The sequence below is a fragment of the Malaclemys terrapin genome, chromosome 2 (genome assembly GCF_027887155.1).
Source record: "Malaclemys terrapin pileata isolate rMalTer1 chromosome 2, rMalTer1.hap1, whole genome shotgun sequence".
NCBI classification, from domain to species: Eukaryota; Metazoa; Chordata; order Testudines; family Emydidae; genus Malaclemys; species Malaclemys terrapin.
Genome location: NC_071506.1, coordinates 86,118,528 through 86,139,854, shown reverse-complemented (window position 1 = coordinate 86,139,854; position 21,327 = coordinate 86,118,528). Strand labels below are relative to the sequence as shown.

Below are 21,327 nucleotides of genomic sequence, written 5' to 3'. Positions count from 1 at the left end.
AGGCAGAGATGGGTCTTGAGGAGACATTTAAAGGAGAAGGGGTTGGTAGACTCACATACAAGTGCAGGGAGGGTGTTTCACTTACAACATAGGCACAGTTTGTGCAAGAAGTTGTCAAATGAGTGGTTGGGGCTGGTATCACTGACAGAGTGATGGCGGGTGGAGTGAGACAATAGGAGACAAGGCCAGGTAAGCAAGGAGGAGCAGAATTGAAGATGATGATTGAACTTGATGCAGAGAAACAGGGGAGCCAAGAAAAATGGAGTATAAGGTCATAGAGTTCCAACAAACTACACTCCCTGGTTCCGATGTGTGCAAAATGTCATGAGAATCAGACTTCCCCTATTGTGTGTTTCCGTTTTCAACAGAGGTGTGAAGAAAAAGATGGAAAACAAGCATTTCTTACATTTTGGCTACCCATTTCTCATAAACTTGGAACCTATCAAAGTAAATGATCATCTGTGGTGTTAAAGTGATTACTCAGCCTGTGCAAAACTACCATAAGAATAGTTTCTGCTTGTGGGATTGTCAAGGCAACACCATAAATTCCAAATGTTATTTTTCTAACTTGAATCATTCATACTGAGATTCTCAGTATAAAATGGGCTTGATTTAAAGAACCAATAGATTCAGCAATGGCTCCAAACCGCTTGGACTTCAATGTGGGCCGGCCCACTGGGCCATATTATCTTTCTTTATAACATCCATAAAAAGGACAAAATCACAGTAAGCAAAATATTTTAAATGGGAACATAGGAAACCATAGCCTTCCAGTTTCTCTCAGCTACTTTAATAGTGGTCACATCCCACAAACCTTTTGGCTAGGTATTTTTTTTTTACTTATTTTCTTTAAAGGTTGACCAAAAACATTTCATGCTGAAGGGCTCTGAAGGCTGCAGTATGCAGCATTCCAGTTACTTCAAAGCAAGCTATTCACCCTGCCTCCAGATTCTTTGAAGGTTCTGTAGCTGGAGGGAATGCTAATCTTTATAAAAAATGATCACTTTAAGGGTCTGATCTTACAATCCTTTACTCATGCGTGCAGTCCTAACTCATAGATGTAACCTACGTAGTCAACAGAAGTATTCTCATGAGGAAGTATTATATCTTTACGGCGCAATTCTTCTTCTATTGGAGTTTTTTTTTTAATCATTGGCTTCTCTAGCTCTTAGAAATCTGTGAGGGTAGTGGGCTTTCGTTTCAAGAGAAGTATTCAAGATTCTAATACTTGATTAAGATCCAAACATGTTATTTTAGCTTGCAAACATATTTAAATAGTACAAAATACTAATCTGGATTATTCCGGGAAATGGAATCCTCCTATGGCATAGAAACCCTCTAGCAAATTCTACACCACCCACCCCAGGCATCAATATCCTGGGTGAGCTCTGGCTGCTATGACAGCCTATAGAAAGCTTGAGATTGTTCATAGCAGTACTGGGAGACTAGCTTGGCATGGGCCAATTCTAATATTGATGGGAGTGCAAAAGGGACCTTTGAGTATTCCCTCTTTGGAGGTGCTGAGTGTTCCTCCACTACAACAGAAAACTGGACCCTAAACGTCGAAGATTCTGTTTTGGTGCTTGCTGGATTAGGGCAGCAATATCACTGAAACAGTAATCATTAAAATATCATCTTAGCCATAATCAGGAGTATTTCGCATCTTTAAAGCGCTGTACAGACTATAGCTAATTAATCATCACTATACACTGAGAGTTGGGGAAGTAAGCATCGTTATCCCCATATTATAGATATAGAGGAGTAAAAGGGACTTGTCCAAGGTTACACAGCAATTCTGTCACAGAACTAGGATTAAAATACAAGAATTCCTGGCTCCACTAGAGCATGGAATCACTAGTCTGATTTAAAAGTGCTGTAGACCATGGAATAGAGCTCTTCCTGCTTTTAGAGTGTTGCCTGGTTGGCGCTTCTAACTGAGCTTTGTCAACCCACCACATATTCTTGACAAGATGTTCTATAAAAATAATTAATATCTCTATGCAAACATAGATCATGTCCAAATGCTCAAATGTAAATTGACTGGTAAAACTAAGCAGTTGTTGCTCTCTAGCATCACAAATCCATGTTTCTATTTCCATTCTTGTCTAGATAAGTGCCATGATGCATGCTAGGGGTGAACATTCTCAGGGTGATCATCCATCTTTTAATGATCATATCGTCTCGGTGACTATGCAGGCGTTCTATGAATGTTACAAATCTGTAACGCTATCCTCCCACGAGGACCCTGTATTGCTTATCCATGCCATTGTTATAATACACCTTGGCTGAACTGTTATAACATTCTCCCTTTGGAGAATTTCCAGGCAGGGGCTATATTTACGTCAGTTACAACGGATTCAAAATGCCTCTGCCAGGATTTTTAAAACAGACTAACATCTTCTTCTGTTTCACTCATATTGAGGTCATTACACTGCCTTCCTGTAAACGTATTAGGTAGATTGTCAGTTTTGTTGTTTCAGACATTTAGGCATCAAAATCAATGGGAGTTAGGCAGCTAAATAGCTTTGAAGATCTGGGCCTTACTTTTTTCATTTCAGCTACTATTGTTGCAATCTACAATTTGCTGTTGATGGGTCACTGCTTGTTCCTGGAATCCCAGACAAGACTGTAGACTTTGGGTAAAAATTTCAAAAGTGCTTAAGTGACTTAGGAGTCTAAGTCCCATTTTCAAAAGTGACTTAGGCACTTGGGAGCCTAAGGCTCACTTGTGGTGTTCAGTGATCACTCAGTGTGTAAGGTACTTGTAAGCGATCTAATTTATTCTGTGTCTGGTTCTAACTGGCTGTGCATAACAAGAGCTTCACAGTGCCTTGCTCAGACTCTGTGTCTGAAAGGCACAGACCCCAATACAGCAGCACCAAGAGTCAATAAGACATATGTGCCTGAGAGTCATTTTGAAAATGGGATGTAAGTTCTTAAAATCACTTGCCCACTTTGGAAAATGTTACTGTAAAGCTTTAAACTGCAATGTGCATTCTATTTGAAATTCCTATTCAGTGGACATTAAGCTTGTCATTTTACGGGTATTTTCACATCTAAATTCTAGTCTTATCTTTTAAAACTTGCCTTTGATTAGCACAGCTGTTATTTATTCTTTTTACTTAGCTGGGATTTCTGCAAGGGCTCTGCAGAGTAAGCCTGTTCTTATTTTATGGTGCTGTTAATCTTTTTTTCTTAAGAAGTACATGAACAATGTCCTAAGGGGAAGAATATTACATCTATATGAATAGATAACATAGATCAGAACAAAATAACTGGGGGAAGGAATATTTTCATAATCTTCCGTGAGCCTTATGAAGAATTCTAGATAACATGTATGGAGATACCTTTCATGAGACATATCTCAGGGGACCAACAGAAATTGGTTGCTTAATGGCAGTAGTCTTTAAAATAAAGATGGAGCAGAACTATATTTAATATAGTTGGGAATCATTTTGGGGGGTGGCATATGTCTGAAAACAGGAGGTTGTCTCATATCTATGTTCTCTTGCATAGGTTTCACTCTGTAGAGTTTTCCAAAATAATTGACAAGTTTTTACATGGTTCTAAAATAAAAGCAGAGGCTTTGTAATACAGGATAATTAAAATGTTTGAATAAAATATTGCATCACCTTATTCTTAATGTTGCTATGCCAATTTACAAAATCTAAGGATCTGGCCACTATGTTCAAACAACATATCACTAGACACCAGAGAATGTCTATAAGTCTATGCTTCTCTCATGATAGTGCCAAAGGAATCCTACTTTTCTTCCTCATCAAGGCAGCAAGGCTAAACCACGCAAAATGTTGCTGAACCATAAATCACTTTGAAAACCTGAACTGCCTCCACTTAGCCCCAGAGCACAGCAACTCCTGTTACAAGGAAGTCCTACCTTAAATGACCTTTTGGGATGTAAGGAGTGTTATACATTAACACGGGAGGCAATTGTTCTGTTTACTTGGCACTGGTGAGGCATGACTGGAGTAATGTGTCCAGTTTTGGGCACCACACTTCAAGATGTGAACAAACTGGAGCTAAATGGACAAGAGGTTTGGAACCATGACCTATGAGGAAAGGTTGTAAAAACTGGGGATGTGTAGTCTTGAGAAAAGAAGGGTGAGGGGGGACTTGATAACAGACTTCAAACATGTCAAAGGTTATTATAAAAAGGATAGTGATTATCAGTAGTAATAGGCTAAGTTTTAAGCAAGGGAAACTTAATTAGCTATTAGGAAAATAATTCTAACTATAAGAATAGTTAAGCAACTATAGGGATAGTTGGAGGTTTTTAGAACAGGTTTGACAAACACCTCTGAGGGATGATCTAAGTATATTTAATTCTGCCTCAGCGCAGGGAATGGACTAGATGAAGATCAACATCTGTGATGGCTTCATAGACCATTGAAAGAAAGCCTAGAACATAACCAGAGGAAAAAAATGTCCTTTCTTTCTAAGAATTCATCACATTCACACATGTAATAGTCATGGAAGCACAGAGGGCAATCAGAACCCCCACTAGTGACTGACCTCGGCACATGTTTCTGGCAGAGCACCCTTGGAACCTCTAATAACAATTTTTCAACACCTCCTTTGATGCGGGGAATCTACTACTCATCTTAAAACATGCAATAGTCTGACCGGTACTAAGGAAACTACTGCTCAGAGACATCACAAAGTTCTATGCAGTGTCTAATCTCTCTCCCTTTTCTAAGCAATTTAATCAAGAAACTAGCTAGCAAAAGAAACTAGAAACTAGCTAGCTACCAATGTGGCCAGCTGCATGGATCTTTTGCTGTCAAATGTCAGGCCTGGGCACAGTACAGAGAGTATCTGCTGTTGTGACTTCCTGATCTGTGACTTCAGTTATCTTCCAGATAACTGAAATACATTAATATTCATCCTGTTGGAGTTCTCTGCAGTATTGGGTACCACTGATGGCACTGGCCTCCAGTGGATTCCCAGTAACCTACCAGATTTGGGGCCAGGTCCTGTGGCTATTTGATGGGGCAAGACCTTTTCCACAGACAGAATAATAGGAGAAGAACTCCTCGAGGAGCTCCCTGTATAAAGTTTCTACCATGAATATTTATGTGGGAGGTGATGATCCAGGCTCAGGGGATTTTGGAGAAGGGATGGTTATGTTGACCATTTTAGCATGTGCACATATACCTGTGGTCATTACAGCTGTTAAAAGAAATGTCTCCCAGGCTCCAAAGCTGTGTTCTTAGAGAAATAGTACCAGAGTTGTGCAAGTTAACCAATCGGTGTGACAGAAATCAAAAGGAATGTTGAAATAAAAGATGGCAGGGAGAGGAGGGGAGCATGACAATGGAGAAGAATGGGTATATTTTTATATTTGTTGACTTAATTTTATAAATACATTTTTCAATTCCCTTTCTTTTAAAAGGCATATATGTCATCTGAGTTACATTTCACCAGAACGATGAGATTTACAGTGACAAGGACATATGATAGTTTATAGGTCCTTTTAAAATTTCACATTGTACTAATGATAAACTTTTTTTAACTGATCTTCAACATATTTTTCTGGATTTCACCTAGTTGTTATCAGATTTAAATTCCTTTGGGTAAAAAAAAAAATTCTCTTTAGAGAATAGTCTGCAATATTTGAAAATCCTGGCTTCCAGGTACTCAGAACTGAACTACATTTTAGATAAGTTCAGATTCAATGAACATTTGGAAATTGTAGATCTAGATAATGCATCTGTGAACTGAAAATGTGTTGCTTCTCATCTAGCTGTGTAACTTGTGATATTGTGGTCTATTCAACACTCAGGGCCTAATTCTGCTCTCCCTGACGCTGGTGTAAATGAGGAATAACTCCACTGAAATAAACAGTGTGCAACTGGTGTAAACGAAATCAGAATCAGGTCACAACATTCAGAAATCCCTCAATGTCATATATATATACAGAGAGAGAGAGAGAGAGAGAGAGAGAGAGAGAACATAAATTCAAGAAAGTGAATTTCTGTTACACAATCGGGGAAATCGAAAAAAATTAAATGTTGTGTAATTTTATGTGAATTCTGTTCCAAGAAGTAAATCAGGAGGCAGTTACTGAAACTTGTATTTTAGGAGTAAACTATGATTAAAGTGTGTCTTAAACAATACAAGTATCAGAGGAGTAGCCGTGTTAGTCTGGATCTGTAAAAAGCAACAAAGAGTCCTGTGGCACTTTATAGACTAACAGACGTATTGGAGCATAAGCTTTCATGGGTGAATACCCACTTCGTCAGGTGTCTGACGAAGTGGGTATTCACCCATGAAAGCTTATGCTCCAATACGTCTGTTAGTCTATAAGGTGCCACAGGATTCTTTGTTGCTTTAAACAATACAGTAATTGTAGAAACTACATGCAATATTAATAGGATCTTTAAAAGTTTTATGACATTAGATCTTCAAGTACTTTTCTTTTTCTTTACATTCAGTCAACACTTTTGGAAACACAAAACACACACATATGCCTGTCTTGCAGTCACTTTCACTTACAATGTATCCAATTGTTTTTCTACAGTGGATCATTCTGTCCCCCTTTTCCTTTCCTGTGTAGCTGGAAAATTCCACTAGTTATATCTTTGACAGGTTTCTCCCCGTCCCGTCATTCCTTGTTTAAACATTCAAAGATTGAAAAATTATCAGTTTAGCACATTCTGTAAACCTTACCTTGGAGCCGAATAAAGTCTCACTGATGATATCCTTAAAGGAACAGAGCAAAATATATTTGAATCCAAGTTTCTTCATGCCTCCAGTTGCAGTAAATCCTTTCCCAGACTACAGTCACAAACATGCATAGCTATCTGAACACACTGTGATAGGATAAAGCTTTATGCCTCTAGTCATACAAGGACTAGCGAAACAAAGAGCAGTGGAGTTTCTGGTCCTTGTGAGAAACAGTCACACTACTCAGTAGCTATTTAAAGAGTTGATGCCTTCAGGATAAATGCTCATAGTGTGTTTTCCTGTTTGTGTCAGAACTTAAATCTTTCATCCATTTCCTAAGAAGAGAAATAAAAGCACAATCTGTTGCTAGTAGCTCTGTAATTCATGAGAGACACTGTAGTGTGAGTGAAATAGAAAGGCAGGGCTAATTTATTTGTTTTCCACTGAAAGGATGTAAGGCATTTCCCATTAATGTTATTTAAAAAAATCATAAATAAGTGCCCACATCTAACGTAATGAAAAGTTCTATCTGCATTGATATTGCAACCCCACCCAATCCAAAACTTCAGTACACAATGCCATCTAGGAAAGAAAAGTGAGCCAAAACATGGATTACAGGAAAATCTAACATTTATGCGAATGCCTTTCTGCTTCAGGAAAGTGTCCAAGAGAGCAGATCAGCTGAACACTTAGAAGACGATGAAGCTTTTAGAGAACATGCAACAGGGTTCACATTAAGAAAACAATAGAGCTGGGATTGTATGACAACATTTGCATCCAGATCCAAAACTTCTGAAGTTTGTGCATGATTGGATCCGGGTTTTGGGTTGGGTCCACCTCTAGAAAACACACCATGGAAACAATTCCTCACTGCAGTCTGTTAACTCACTGAAAGGAGATCTAATAAACAGCTTTCAAACAAGGTAAGTATTCCAAATGTTCTAACATAGTTAAGAAAAACAGCTTTATTAGTCTAATTATCTAAACAGGTCTGTCTAAGACAGATTTCCTCTACCCTTTCCATCCCCACGTTGTAGGAGGAAGAGCTGAAACTCCGGTTACAGCTTCATGTGACATCTCAGTTCAGGGCCTCCAGAAACCTTGTTAAAGTCATCCAACAAAGTAAGGAAGAGAGAACCTGATATTTCTAATGTAAAAACCAACCCAACACCAGCAGAAAAAAAGAGAAAGAAATAGGAGGAAACAATCTCTGTGATGGCCATTATACATCTGCAGGGGCAGTAAAGAGGGGAAAAAAACAAATGGGATTTTGTTTTGCAATTCACCTTTAAGCTTGAATAGTTTTCTTCGAAATTTTTATACAGGAAATCAAAACTCTCAGTCTCATCTCACAAAATTTGGTCTTTATGTAGCCTTTTGATTTCATAAATCCTTTTGGATTTTAAAGATTACTGTCCATGGGATCAAGAATGCAGCTTGCTTGTCACTGTTTGCAATTATGGACTGGCTAGTCATGCTTTAAAGGATGAGCTGCAGGGACCTGGATGGCTCAGGAGATCGGCAATGGGCTTTCAAGCTATGAATTCAGCTTGAGTTGGCAATGACTGAAATAATGTGGTGGTCTCAGTCCATACCCACCTAGACAGACACCCATATTACAATACCATCACCACAGGCACTAACTGAGAAGCTCAAGGCTGAAAGTCATGGAGACTGACCCACTCCCCCATCCTTAGAGGATCTCTCTCACTGGTTAAGTGGTGGGATAGAAGGACTGGAAAGCCAGCAATGCTGCCGCTTGTGCGGGGCCTGTTGTGTGGATAAATGATTAAATTAAAAAGGACACTGTCAGGTCATTTTAAACCTAGTTCTAGGTTTTTATTGACAATTTTTAACAAAATCAAATATTAGGAGAAATTTTTTCATGATGGTTTTTCAAAATTCAGTGAAAAAGTATTTGAAACATTAAAACATTCTCTACTAGTGTGCGTACAATAATCTAAAGGTGTTATTAGTAACAAAGTATGGTTCTAAGTATGTGGCCCATGCACTTTAACCTAATAGTGTCCCTTTAAAAATTTCCAGGGCCACAATCCTGGTAGGACCTCACACATGGGTGCTTAGACTCTCCAGGGCAGGAATTGTCTCTTATTACATGTTTGTACAATGCCCAGCACAATGGGGCCATGACATCTTTTGGGGCCTTTAGGCACAAATAATAAATAGAAATGATAAATAATAATGGGCTACTATACCACTTGGAGCCCCACAGAAGCCAGTGGGACTCTGCACATCACAGAGGTCTTCCTGACAACATTCTTTGCAGAATCAAGGCCTTATGAAGGTCATTCCAGGAAAAGTTGTTTTAAGGAACTATCATTTTTCATGCCATGTGCACAAGAAGCTCTGAGCTGATTTCGTAGATGGTTCATACAGGGAAAAAAGGGTATAATATTTCAGAAGCAGTAATGCTGAGCATTTAATAGCTTTCCATGACCAATATATCTGGTCTTGCAGTATGATTTTCCTCAGAATTAAACAAAATGAGGCACATAATAGAAATGACCCAAACCTTTAAAAAAAACACCATCTATTTTATTGCTGCATATATATATGATCTGCGCCGTGCTTAAAGTTAGGTATGTGCTTAAGTATGCTGATGAATCTGGGCATTAAACAGTAATTAAGAGCTCCCACTTTAACAGGTAAATGTTACTGTGATATTGCTTAAAGCAGTGGTTTTCAAACTGCGGGTCAGGACCCAGTGCTGAGTCACAGAACATAAAGCACTGTGTCGCGGAACGTAAGGCACTGGGTCACGGCGGTTCTGTTTAAAGTCCCATCGGCGGTGCTGCCCGGCTAAGGCAGTCTAGTTCCTACCTGTTCTGACACTGCACTGCGCCCTGGAAGCAGCCAGCAGCAGGTCCAGCTCCTAGGCAGGAGGGTCCCGCCTCGAGCACCAGCTCTGCACTCCCATATACCGGGAACAGGTCAATGGGAGCTGGAGGGGGCGGTGCCTGCATGCTGCTGGCTGCTTCTGGGATGCAGCACGGTCCGCGATGCCAGGACAGGCAGGAAGTCTGCCTTAGCACCCCTGCTGCGCCGCTGACTGGGAGCCACCTGAGGTAAGCCTGCACCCCAATCTCCTGCCCCATCCCTGAGCCCTCCCCCAAACCAAGAGCCCCTTGCTGCACCCCAAGCCCCTCATTCCCAGCCCCACCCCAGAGCCTTCACCCCCAGCCCAGAACCCTGACCCCCTCCAGCCCTGAGTCCCCCCAAACCCAGAGCCCTCTCCTGTACCTCAAACCCCTCATCCCCTGACCCACCGCAAAGCCCCCTCCCACACCCTGAACCCCTCATTCCCGGCCCCACCCCACAGCCCTCACCCCTGCACCCCAACCCTCTGCCCTAGCCCTGAGCCCCTCCCACACCCCAAACCCCTCATCCCCAGCTCCGTTGGGTTGCAGGCATCAACAATTTTCTTCAACTGGGTCGCCAGAAAAAAAGTTTGAAAACCACTGGTTTAAAGGACTCTGCTAAGCCCTCATATATAGGTTCACAGATTTCAAAGCTAGCAGGGACCATTGTGTTATATAGCCTGACCTCCTGCATAACACAAGTCATAGAACTTCTGCCCAAATAATTCCTAGAGCAGATCACATATGAAGAGCATGAAAACAAAGCTCCAGAAAGGATGTGGAAGAGTCTTAGTTTGACTAATTATTCTGCAAAAATGAAGCTGGCACGATCATAAACTCATATGGCGGCTTGCACTGAAACATAATTACTGCTTCCTTTACAAAGGCTCAACATATTGATTTATTTAGGGTGACCAGATGTCCCAATTTTAGAGGGACAGTCCCGATTTTTGGGTCTTTTTCTTATATAGGCTCCTATTACTGCCCACTCCCGTCCCGATTTTTCACACTTGCTGTCCGGTCACCCTAGAGCTATTCCAGCTCACAACGGGTAGAAATCAGAGAATCTTGCATAACAGAATTTTACATTAACTCTGGGATACATTAACCACACATGCTCCAGATCTGGCATGCTTTCATTAAAGTGAAATAACATTATTCCGAAACTCAAAGATAAGTGAAACATCTCAAGATAAGCCATTAGAGGAAATAAAGAGGAAGAAATGATGGCCAAAATACTAATAGGTGACTGTGACAGGGTTCTAAGCAGAAAACTGTCACTGCAGCTCCAATTAAGGGAGGTGAATTGGAGCTGGGTAGACCACCTGGCCCTTATTGGGGAAGTTTGAACAGCAGCTGCCTCATCAGGCTGGGGCTGGATAAGAGCCCCAAAGGAAGGAAGGTGGGAGAGCTGGAAAGAGGGAAGCCGCAATAGAGGAAAGGTAGTGAGGGGGAAGCAGAGAGAGATAGCTTGCCCCCGCTCTCCTGCCAGTGGACTGCAAGAAGGGGATTACTTGTATGGTGGAAAGATGGTGGGAGCGCAGCCTGTAAATAAAAGCACCAGGTGTGCACTACACCTAAAGGTCTCTGTGTGACGTTCTCAGCCCAGCGGGGGCAGGAGCCGGGGGGGTGGGGGGGCCTGCAGGGACGCTGTTACAGTGACATATGTTAAAGTAACTATTGTGATAGAAAAAACATAGAAATACATCCGCTTGCTTCCCCAGCCCTTACATAGGCAAACCTCCCACGGATGCCATTGGGGTCCTGCAGGACGGAACCCTCCATTACTACGATTCCAAAGATCTAACTCATCCAGTGGGCTTTGCAGGGGGAGCTTTGCAAACATCTTAAATGGAATTTGTGATCAACAGGAGACTGCTAAACTTGAATTATAGTTCTAGCTCTGACAAAGAAAGCCTATCGCTGTATTATTATACAGTGTATGAAATAGGGATTTTTAAAGTATTTAACCCACAAGTCGGTTTAAACATAAAAGCAGTCATGCAAGAGGAGAAGATTTACAGAGCATGACAAAAGAGAGGAAAGATTGCAGAATATGTAGTGCCAGCAGATGAAGACGAATGGAAAAGAAAATTCATATTTATTGTAGGAGTAATTTTTCTTTTGCAATGCTGCTGTGTTTTATAGAAGGGCTGCTGCCTGGTTACTTAGCTGAATTTCATAATCAAGCTGAAATGGCATTCTTTATCTGGAGTAAAAAATGTTGGCTCTGAAGGTCACCTTGACAATTAATTTGCTTGTTGGATAAACCTTCTTCAAGAGTAAATTAACTGTGAGAGTACTGAGCTTGCTTTCGGTGGGCATTGAAACAGGGATGGATGGATGTTGAAACAACGCAAGGAGCTGTACAAACTGGGAGATATACACAGAGTAGGCAAACAAAATATCCTTTAGGTCAATCAAGAACTTTTAAAAACAAAATATGCATGCATCTCAATATTTAGATGAAAACATCGACATCGATGACCTCAGTAATTCAGAACTAATATTTCCCCGCTTCACTATCTTCTGACAATATTCTCTCATTAGATTTCTATAATGAGAGGTTATCTTTCTTCACTTTGCTTTAAGCCATGTCATGGAGAAACTGGCTATCCTAATCCATAGTATTTACAGTAAGATTCACAAAGCAAAGCCAGATGGGGAAAATTACTTTCCCTACAAGCCATACATTTCTTTACAAACTAAACAAGTAACACTCTGGGGCCAAGTGAGAAGAAAGGCCCCAGAAGAAGAAATAGAGTGATGGAAACAAACCATAAAGTAAGGAGGAAATGAGTGAAAGCCTGATACTATCAGTCACTTGGCAAGAAGATGGAAAGGCAGTATTATTTGTCAGCATTTCTGAATTCAGATGTGTTTTTCATTGTGTGAAATGGGCCTGAGCTAAAAACTACACCTATGGGTTCAGAACTAGAATTCCCCAAACTCACGAATGATTTTTGGGTTGGGCTCATCTGCAGCAATAGTCTAACAGCCATAACTAACGTGTGAGCCTGAAAAGGTTTGCAGGTACAATTTGGATAAGTTCCCAAAAGTTAATGAGCGAGAGCCTGGCTGTATTGAAATCAATGGTAAAATGCCCATTAATATCAATAGGACCAGTTTCTCCTTCTAGATGGTTATCCAGACCTTAGCTGGATCTTCTTCCTATCCCTTCTCTGTTTCCCATTATATCTCTTCCTTTCCCAACCCATCCAGATCTTTCTCCTTTGCCTTAATGCTGCTCACCAGACATCCGATCTTTGGTGGCTTTGCAAAAGGTGCGTGGAGTTCAGTCAGGTCTGGAAGTCTGTAGGTTGGGCTCTGATTATCTGGACTCTGGTCAAACATTGTGTGCTCTAGTTGGAACTACCCCACTGGACTGACCAGGGTCCATCTCTGTTCCCTGGAACCCACTCACAAGATGTGATGACAGCTGCTGGACCAAAACTGCGTCTCAGACTTGGTGAGAATCCACAAAGGATTTCAGCCAAGTCTGGAAGACTGTCAGGGTTTGAGAAGGGAAAGGGGAACTTTGTCTCAATCCAAACAAACCCAGGGATGAAATACCGGCCCCACTGACAGCAATGGCAAAACGTCAATTGGCTTTAATGGGGCCAGTATTTGACAAGGTTGCCATTTGTTTCAAGAATTTAGCTAAGTTTTTGGCTAGTTTCATATGACTTATCAAAGAATTTGCCCCTCCATATGGGTGAACATTTAATTTGAACTAAGTAATGTATCATTTTTTCCATTAGATGTTAACTTAATCAGCTAAGCTACTGCAATATACCCAAGGGATTTTTTTTCAATACATCATGAAATGTGCTTTGCTAAAGTGACTTCTCAAAGTCATTGGCTAAAGTCAGGAAATGTTGATGGAGGAGGGAAGAAAGTTTAATATTTTGGTATAGGCTTCAGAGATGGCTTTTAAGGTGAAAAATAGTATATATATATATATATATATATATAAATAAAATAGTTTCTGAAAGTGTTCATTATTTGTAATATTTAATCTTCAGGACTTATTTTATATAGACTTGAATGGGATTTCTATAGGCTTACAAGATCAAGCCCATCATTAAGATTTATAAACCGTTATGAAACCAAGAGAATCACCCTTACAATTTTTTGTTTATTTACAATATGTGAAATCCACAATTTCAGGTCTAACAGTAACTGTATCTTTCAGATTTTCAATATCAGTTCCTGACATTCACTTTAAATCAAACTGTGATGCCTGGAAAAACCAATCAAACGGTAATGTTATTGCTCTTATATATTCCTTATGCCAGATACACAATTATCTGAAACTGCAGCTGTTCCCCTGGCAACGTTCCTTCTGATATCAAACCACTCCTGAATACTGGCATGTGTTTGTGCAACAATTTTCAACAATGCAAACACTGAATATAATAAAGTGGTGGGTTCACAACCATTGCTTTTGTAAGAAAAGACTGCTGAACAAAACTTTTAGAAAGTGCAGTGAAAATAGTGGCTCAAAGGGAGGCAAAATGCAGGAGATGTGATAAAATATCAAATTTCACATGGGACTTGGGGGTGCTGGAAGCACTTCCATAATTGCAGTGACAGCCTCATTAACCAATCACTATAATTGCAGGCAACATTCTCCAGACTCTATAATATACTAATGTTTCATATAGTCTGCTTTTTGTTTTTGCGTAGATAAAATTGGTGAGACTGTGTGAGCTGGTATCCATTTGGCTGCCATAACTCAGGATAATAACCAGCTTTTGTTTATACCAGATGTGAAAACATCCATATTAGAAGCAATGGTAGGTGCCAACCCTGGCAAGATCACATATTAAGTATAATATACACAACTATTCCCTTCGGAATCTAAATGTAGTGAAACCAGGACTAAATGCAATACTCATCCCTTTGATTTGGCTTTCCTACAGTAAGGTACACACACAGCAGTACCACCAAAAATAATCACTCTTCCTTTCCAAGAGAGAGGAAGAGAAGAGAGAAATAGAATCCTGTTGTTTTTAGAACACTTGGGACATGCTCAAGTACTACATTGATAGTAGGTATATGTAGAGAGAAAACCAAATACTCAGGTACAGCTGAGAAGCAAATGACACTGGGTTATGAGGGCCAGGTCACCCTTACGGGTCCTGTAACTTGGGCCATCGGTAATGACTCATCCCTCGGGGGTTGTTTCACTGCCACAGAATCACTTATAACAAACAGGCTTTGGTGATGCAGGAGTGCACTGCTTTCTGACCCTTCTCCTTCAGCACCCAGAATACCTCCCTATGCCACAGGAGGAAATTAGAAGGTAGTAGGGGCTGGGCTACACTGGCTTCCTGACACTCAGGCCTATCACACACAAAGAAATCCCCAGCTGGCTATTTAAACTGGTTTTTCATTGCCAGGGCAGCTGGCTGATTGCCTCTGCTCCAGCCATGCCCAATCTATCAGAACTACCAGGCAACTGGGAGTATCCCCAACAAGGTTGTGACATTGAACAGACTGGAATGCCTGCTTTCATTGGGAGCCTATACACCCACCTTAGGGTCTAACCAGGTAACCCTAACTTGTGGATTGGCTGGACCCTTAGGACTTATAGGGAATTCTCTCAGATGGCCCATTAGGTTCAGTGATGGCTCAGAACACTCATCACATCCATCCCCTTTGCACTCTTAGCAATGCAAAGAGAATGCAACAGGGGCCAGGATCTGACCACAATATTCATGCTAGTCTCCACTGAGATTCATAGCTATTGCTGTATTAAGTTTTGGCTGGGAGCAACAGGAGTTACATGCTAATAGGTACATATAACAAACAGGTCCAAACTTCTGGTCACACCCAACTGGTTTCGATTTTATATTGTAGAGACCAGCTGCTAATAAAAGCAAATAGACACATTCATTTTCGAACACACATTTATACACTAAAAAGCCGAAGAAACCACATGTATAAGCACTTCTAAGATGGACTGTCAAAGTGGAAGCTCCTCTTAATCCCAGATCCCCAAGACTATGTGCATCATTTACTAACGAAAGAGTGACAAAATACTGAAATGTGTCAATCTGGAATGAGAAGGGCAAAGGTGAGCACAATGCACAACTCTGAGCTCACTAAAACTGGCACAGGAGAAGAAAGAAATCAGTCTTGCTCCAAATATTGAAACCATCAAAGCACTTCTGTGAGGCAGTACAACAGCTAATGTCTGCAGCCCTCAAATCTGAGGAAGTGAAATTGTGCAACTAAGTAGGGGATGCCAAGGTAAGTACTTGGATGGAAGACCTGCAAGGAAATCTTAGCATGCTGCAGGCAGGTGCTGGTGACTCAGTAGGTAGCACTCTTCCCTCAGGAGCTAGTACCTATCTATCTCATAGAGCTGGAAGGGACCCTAAAAGATCATCAAGTCCAGCCCCCTGCCTTCACTAGCAGGACCAAGCACTGATTTTTGCCCCAGATCCCTATGTAGTCACCTCAAGGATTGAACTCACAACCCTGGGTTTAGCAGGCCAATGCTCAAAGCACTAAGCTATCCCTCTCCCCCCTAAAAGTAGTGCTCTAGGTGAGCTTTGAACTCACAACCTCAGCATCACTCCACACAGCACTGCTCTATAAGTACTAGGCACTAACCCATTGCGCAAATATGCCAGCATGATGGAAGGGCAAGTCCTACAATGTTGGAGCTCCCCTTTTACAGATGGTACATTCAATTAGGGGCCCAGGTCTTTACGATTTTATTAAGATATCATGGTAATGTTTGCAGGAATATCAGTGTTACTCCTGAGACAAGGTGGGTGAGGTAATATCTTTTATTTGACTATCTTCTGTTGGTGAGAGATACAAGCTTTCGCGCTCACACAGAGCTCTTCTTCACCTTCTGTCTCTAGTATCCTGGGATCAACACAGCTACAACAATACTGCACTGTTATTCCTGGTGTTTTGGCCAATTTTCAGTGTAAGTAGTTGCCTGCTGCCTATTTAAATTGCCCCTGTTGTTTCAATCAACTGTTATATACTACTTCTTTGCTCTATATATTTTTTGCTGTGTGCTGCTAACCTATTATTTATTGTATTCTCATAGCACCTAGAGTTCTCAATCAGAGACCAGAGCCCCATTTGTGCTATGCAGAGTACATACATGTATCAAATAGATGGTCCCTGCCTCAAAGAATTTGCAGTCTGAGTAAGCAGTCATCTTTCACTCCAGGCAGACCTGCATTTTAGAGATGGATGAAATGATTCCTTTTCAAACTGCATAAATCTCCAAGACAGAAAGAAATTGCAACTAATAAAATGTTATAAACTTCTGCTAATGATCTAAAGTGCCTTTGCCATATGCAATAATGTAGCTGTTTTTAAAAATTTGGTATCTTGGGCCCTTCCACATATATAAGAAGTGTCGTGTCTCAGTTAGGAATTTCCAATAACACAAAGCTTCCATTTCAAATGCTGAGCTCTCAGACCTTAAACTTGTCATTGGTCCGGGACAATATACTGTCTTTCCTGGGCTTCGGACCAATGTAATTTTATAAGCAGGGAGGTAGAGGATGAAGGAAAGATTTTTTTTCTGTCCGTTGTTTAAAAAAACAACTGCTGTTTGAGGATGGTCAGTGATTTGGATTGTTAGAATAAACCTTGGTGAGAATGAACTAGCAGGCAGAGTGCAGGTAAGGTAAGGTAATCAAAGGTACATGATGACTGGAACTTATCACTTGAGTGCAGTAAATAATTACCTATCCCCTCTCTCCCCCTCCAAGAGGGAAGGTGGGAGGGAATTGTGACTGAGGCATTGTTTCTGCGGCACAGTCTCTGTTGGGGCCATTCCTGGGATGGTGTGGTTTCCCTGGCTCTTCTTGTTCAGGGTTTGGCCTAGAGGCAGCACCTAGCCTTTCGGGAGTGAAAGGGGTCAGAAGTGAAATGTGTGTTTGCAAGCTGGTAGAGTGGGTTATTCAGTCCAACCACAACAAAAACAATCTTTACCAAGATACTTTCCCACAAATCTTTATTCTTGAGCTTTAGGAGTTTTCAATTCTAATACAAGTCACAAGGGTTTTTAGAAACAGGAAAAACTTCAGCTTAGGCTACAGTCTAGTCCTCTAGACTTTGTGATTGATACGCAGACCTATGTCAGGGGAAATGTTTTTCACCAGTGGCATTGACAACCCATGGTTTGACTCTGTTTGGTCCTGACATTAAGGGGCCAATCTGAAATACAAATAAAATATTGAAAAACACCACAGCAATTTTTGTCAAAATCAAAGCATTACACCGCACACTGACAAGAGCTTTTCTGCAGATCAGAAAACAAACAAACCAGGGTTCAACCCTGCAAGGTGCTGACTGCTGAGCACTATGACACTGACCCAGTAAAGCACTTACCGCTAAGCACATGCTTGGCAGTGCTTTACATGATTGGCGCCAGAATGCAGGACCAACAAAACTGCTTGATTTAAAAATGTCCCCAAAAGCTCTCTCCAATATTTTGCTTTATGCAGCCTTTTCAAGTGCATGCGGTGCAGACTGAAAGCTCTGCTATCTGAAGCCCTTTCTCTACAGAGATGGGATAGCCTGGGCTGCAGACAACTCCACATGCTCCCACCAGTAGGCCTCAGCAATGAGACTCCTAAGAAAGGGACTATATTTAATAGGAGCTGTGCTTCTGCACTTTGCCAAAGCTCTGTTTCCCATTACACTGAGTCTACACAGCTCATCCCCCCTCTCCCTCCTCCCCCCCGCATTCAGGTTAGGGAATACATATCTTCCAAGTAGACTGTAGCACCACTTTGCTTACTAGACTAAGCAACCATGTGAATTACACAGTGAGGCTTCTGAACAAGTTTCTGGGAACATTTCAACATTTGTGAAACTGGAATTGAACTGGCGAGGGCCCATGGCCATTCCTTTCATGACTGTGTTAATCCTATCCCAGCCTTGGGGAGAAATATTAAATGAATTTAACACTCACAAGGAAAGAGAGCTGATGTCTTTAACGTTTGGAGATCCTGCATTCATGAATGTTCCTGTGAAACAGCTTATGCAAGTTAGACATTATTCAAGGATAACATGAGACAACCATTTTAGAGGCACATGTCTGATAACACATTGTGATTTACAGGGTTTAAGTTGAATGCCTTGCCACTGGGCCTTTTAAACATCATGTGTAACTTTTTCATGTAACTAAAAAAATAAATAAAAAAGGAATAACTCCTTTTCCATACTCAATGTATCTTCCAAGAAAAAATTTTCTCAAGCACAGTTGCTGAGTCCCTTTTAGCTAAGTAGAAAGAATTTCAATTAAATCTCATTCCAACACACCAGAGATAGTTTGGAATGTCTGCACATCTGTAAATGCATGGGGGTTTAAGGGTGTGCTAATAGTTTCATATAAAATAAGAACCAAACCAAAGCTCAGCCATTTTCTCTTAATGAGCTGCATTTTGAAGCACTTCTCCCTGTCTCGTCACTTATAAGACACCTAGCATGAAAAACACTTATTATGGTTCCAGCTGGTCTGAAGGTTACAGGTCAACCATTCCATTCATTTTTCCTACAATTCTATCCAATGATGCAGTTCTACACATTCCTCCCTGGCCACACAGGGCATTTGCTTTATGTCCTGAAGCATGAGACTGGAGAACATGTATTATTATCTTTGCTGTTATTATTTATTTGTATTCTAGAAGTCCTAATGGCCAACTGAGAATGGGTCCCAATTGTGCTAGGCCCTGGACAAACACCAAATAAGAGATGGTCTCTACCCTGAAGAGTTTACAATCTAAACAGACAAGACAGATAACGGGTAAAGGAAAATGAATAGAAAAAGCTTTGCTTGCATAGCTACAGATATTGAGCCAGGCTCTAATGCCCTTTCTCATGCAGAATAGCACTTTGCTCCATTAGTGGTCCCTTTGAGGTCCCATGGCATCACTCAGAGTAAGGTGTTATTCAACATGAGTATGGATATCGGAATCTGGCCCATTGTCAGTGGCCAGAAAATTGTGGGCCAGATCCAGCCTCTTTTACTTAAACGGAATATCACCTTACTACATGAGCATTCCTATTGAAATAAATAAATGTGACTAATCGTGGAGCAAGGTACTATTCAACATGAGTAAGAGGATCAGAATCTCGCTTTAAGTTCAGAAAGTAGTTCTGGTTACTGTGCATGTGACAGATTTTCAAGGATATGCAGGCAGCTAGAAATCTGGATAATTTCATCCCTGCTTAATCAAATCATGATGGTTCCAGTTTGGGAGCATTGCTGTATCTTCTATGAACTCTGTTTTCCACAATACCCTTCTGCTCTTCATATCATAACTTAAGGCCAGATTCTGCCATTCTTACTCAGGGAGATTTAGTCTCGGAATACTGCCATTGGTTTCAGTGTCACTACTCACAGAGTAAAATACTATTCTCTGTGAGTAAAGGGTGGCAGAATCTGGCCCTGAATTACTTCCACTATCCCTTTTCTAGCCAAGAGGCAGATTGTAACTCTACAAGTCTCTGCTCCAGGGGCAGCACAGCAACATACTTGCTTAGGTGGTTCATGGCAAAGTCATGCTTCAGCTCCATGTGAATTAAAAGCACCTTGTGGCTCACTCATTCCAAGCAGGTACTGCAGGGAATGTGGGATATGTCACCAGGATTAAATTTGGGGCCCAGTCCAGCAATAATGTAAATCAATATAGTTCCACTGACTTCCATTGCACTACATTAGTTTACCCCTGCTGAGGATCTGGGCGTTAACAGTCACAAAAACTCTGAGAGGACAAATACTGATGTTGCTTAGAATAAAGTATTTCAGAAGATCTTCTATTGTAGTGTTTCCGTAAACAATTTCTATCCAAGAAAGTACCTGATCATTTTCTTCATGCAAAATAACCTCATTTCAGCTAAGTAAACACTGGTACTTACCACAAGATCACTGCTAACTGAGAAGCTGCTCTCTTAGCCTATTTCAATACAATATGGTTTGAGAGATCTCAAATATAATGTAATAACTCATTTCAAATCCTGGCCACTAAAGGACTGTATAGACTGACCCTTTTATAAGCAGTTCTTCCATCAAACACTGTTTTTTTTCTTTGTATGCTTTGTTGAGAAACCCAGTAACACCCATAAGTTTCAGCCATGTGTTTAGACTTCCATATAACATTACTTAATATTTTAGACACAAATAGGGTTGCCAGTTTTGGTTGGATATAGTCCTAGAGATTTCATCCCATGACATAATCTTTAATGGAAGATTAATCTTTAATTCCTAGAGACTCCAGGACAGTCCTGGAGGGTTGGCAACGCAAACCACCAACCAGCCTTTTCACATAATTCAGTATTAGGTCCTTTTCAACTGTTTGGATTTTGACAAGTGCATTATCCATTCATTGATTAAATCAATCATTTGATCAAAACTGATTACTGTAGGTGAAAGCTATAAAAACACATCTTGATTACAGTGATTTGTATGATCATTCATTTATCAACCTCATACCTCTTTAGTTTACTCCTCATTTCATTGCTCACTAGTGTAGCCTTTCACAAGACTATATTTAGCCAGAAAGATCTGCTCCAGTGATATCAAATGCAGCTCACTTTGGTAAATGTTGGCTAGTTTACCTTGGTGCTGATGTCATTAAAAATACACTGCATAACCCTCACCTGCTTAATACCATCATCCAAATGTATAAAATAACAGTTACAAAAATGGCCTTTCAGTATGTTATTATTCCATTTGTAAATTCACATTTAAACTAACCAATAGCAAATATCCTTT

The 21,327-nt window shown here is 40.7% G+C and overlaps 1 protein-coding gene across 5 annotated transcripts in view; it reads right to left on the bottom strand.

Moving 5' to 3' along the window:
• Positions 1–21,327, bottom strand: part of ARHGAP28 (Rho GTPase activating protein 28) — a 167,266-nt gene that overhangs the window by 60,596 nt on the left and 85,343 nt on the right. For 2 of the 5 annotated variants that reach the window (XM_054017580.1, XM_054017579.1), the window contains exon 1: positions 6,688–7,019. The exons of the other annotated variants lie outside the window; for them this stretch is intronic. The gene's annotated coding sequence lies outside the window, so the exon portion shown is untranslated. Of the gene's footprint in view, positions 1–6,687; positions 7,020–21,327 lie in introns of those variants that run through there. 5 annotated transcript variants of the gene reach the window in all.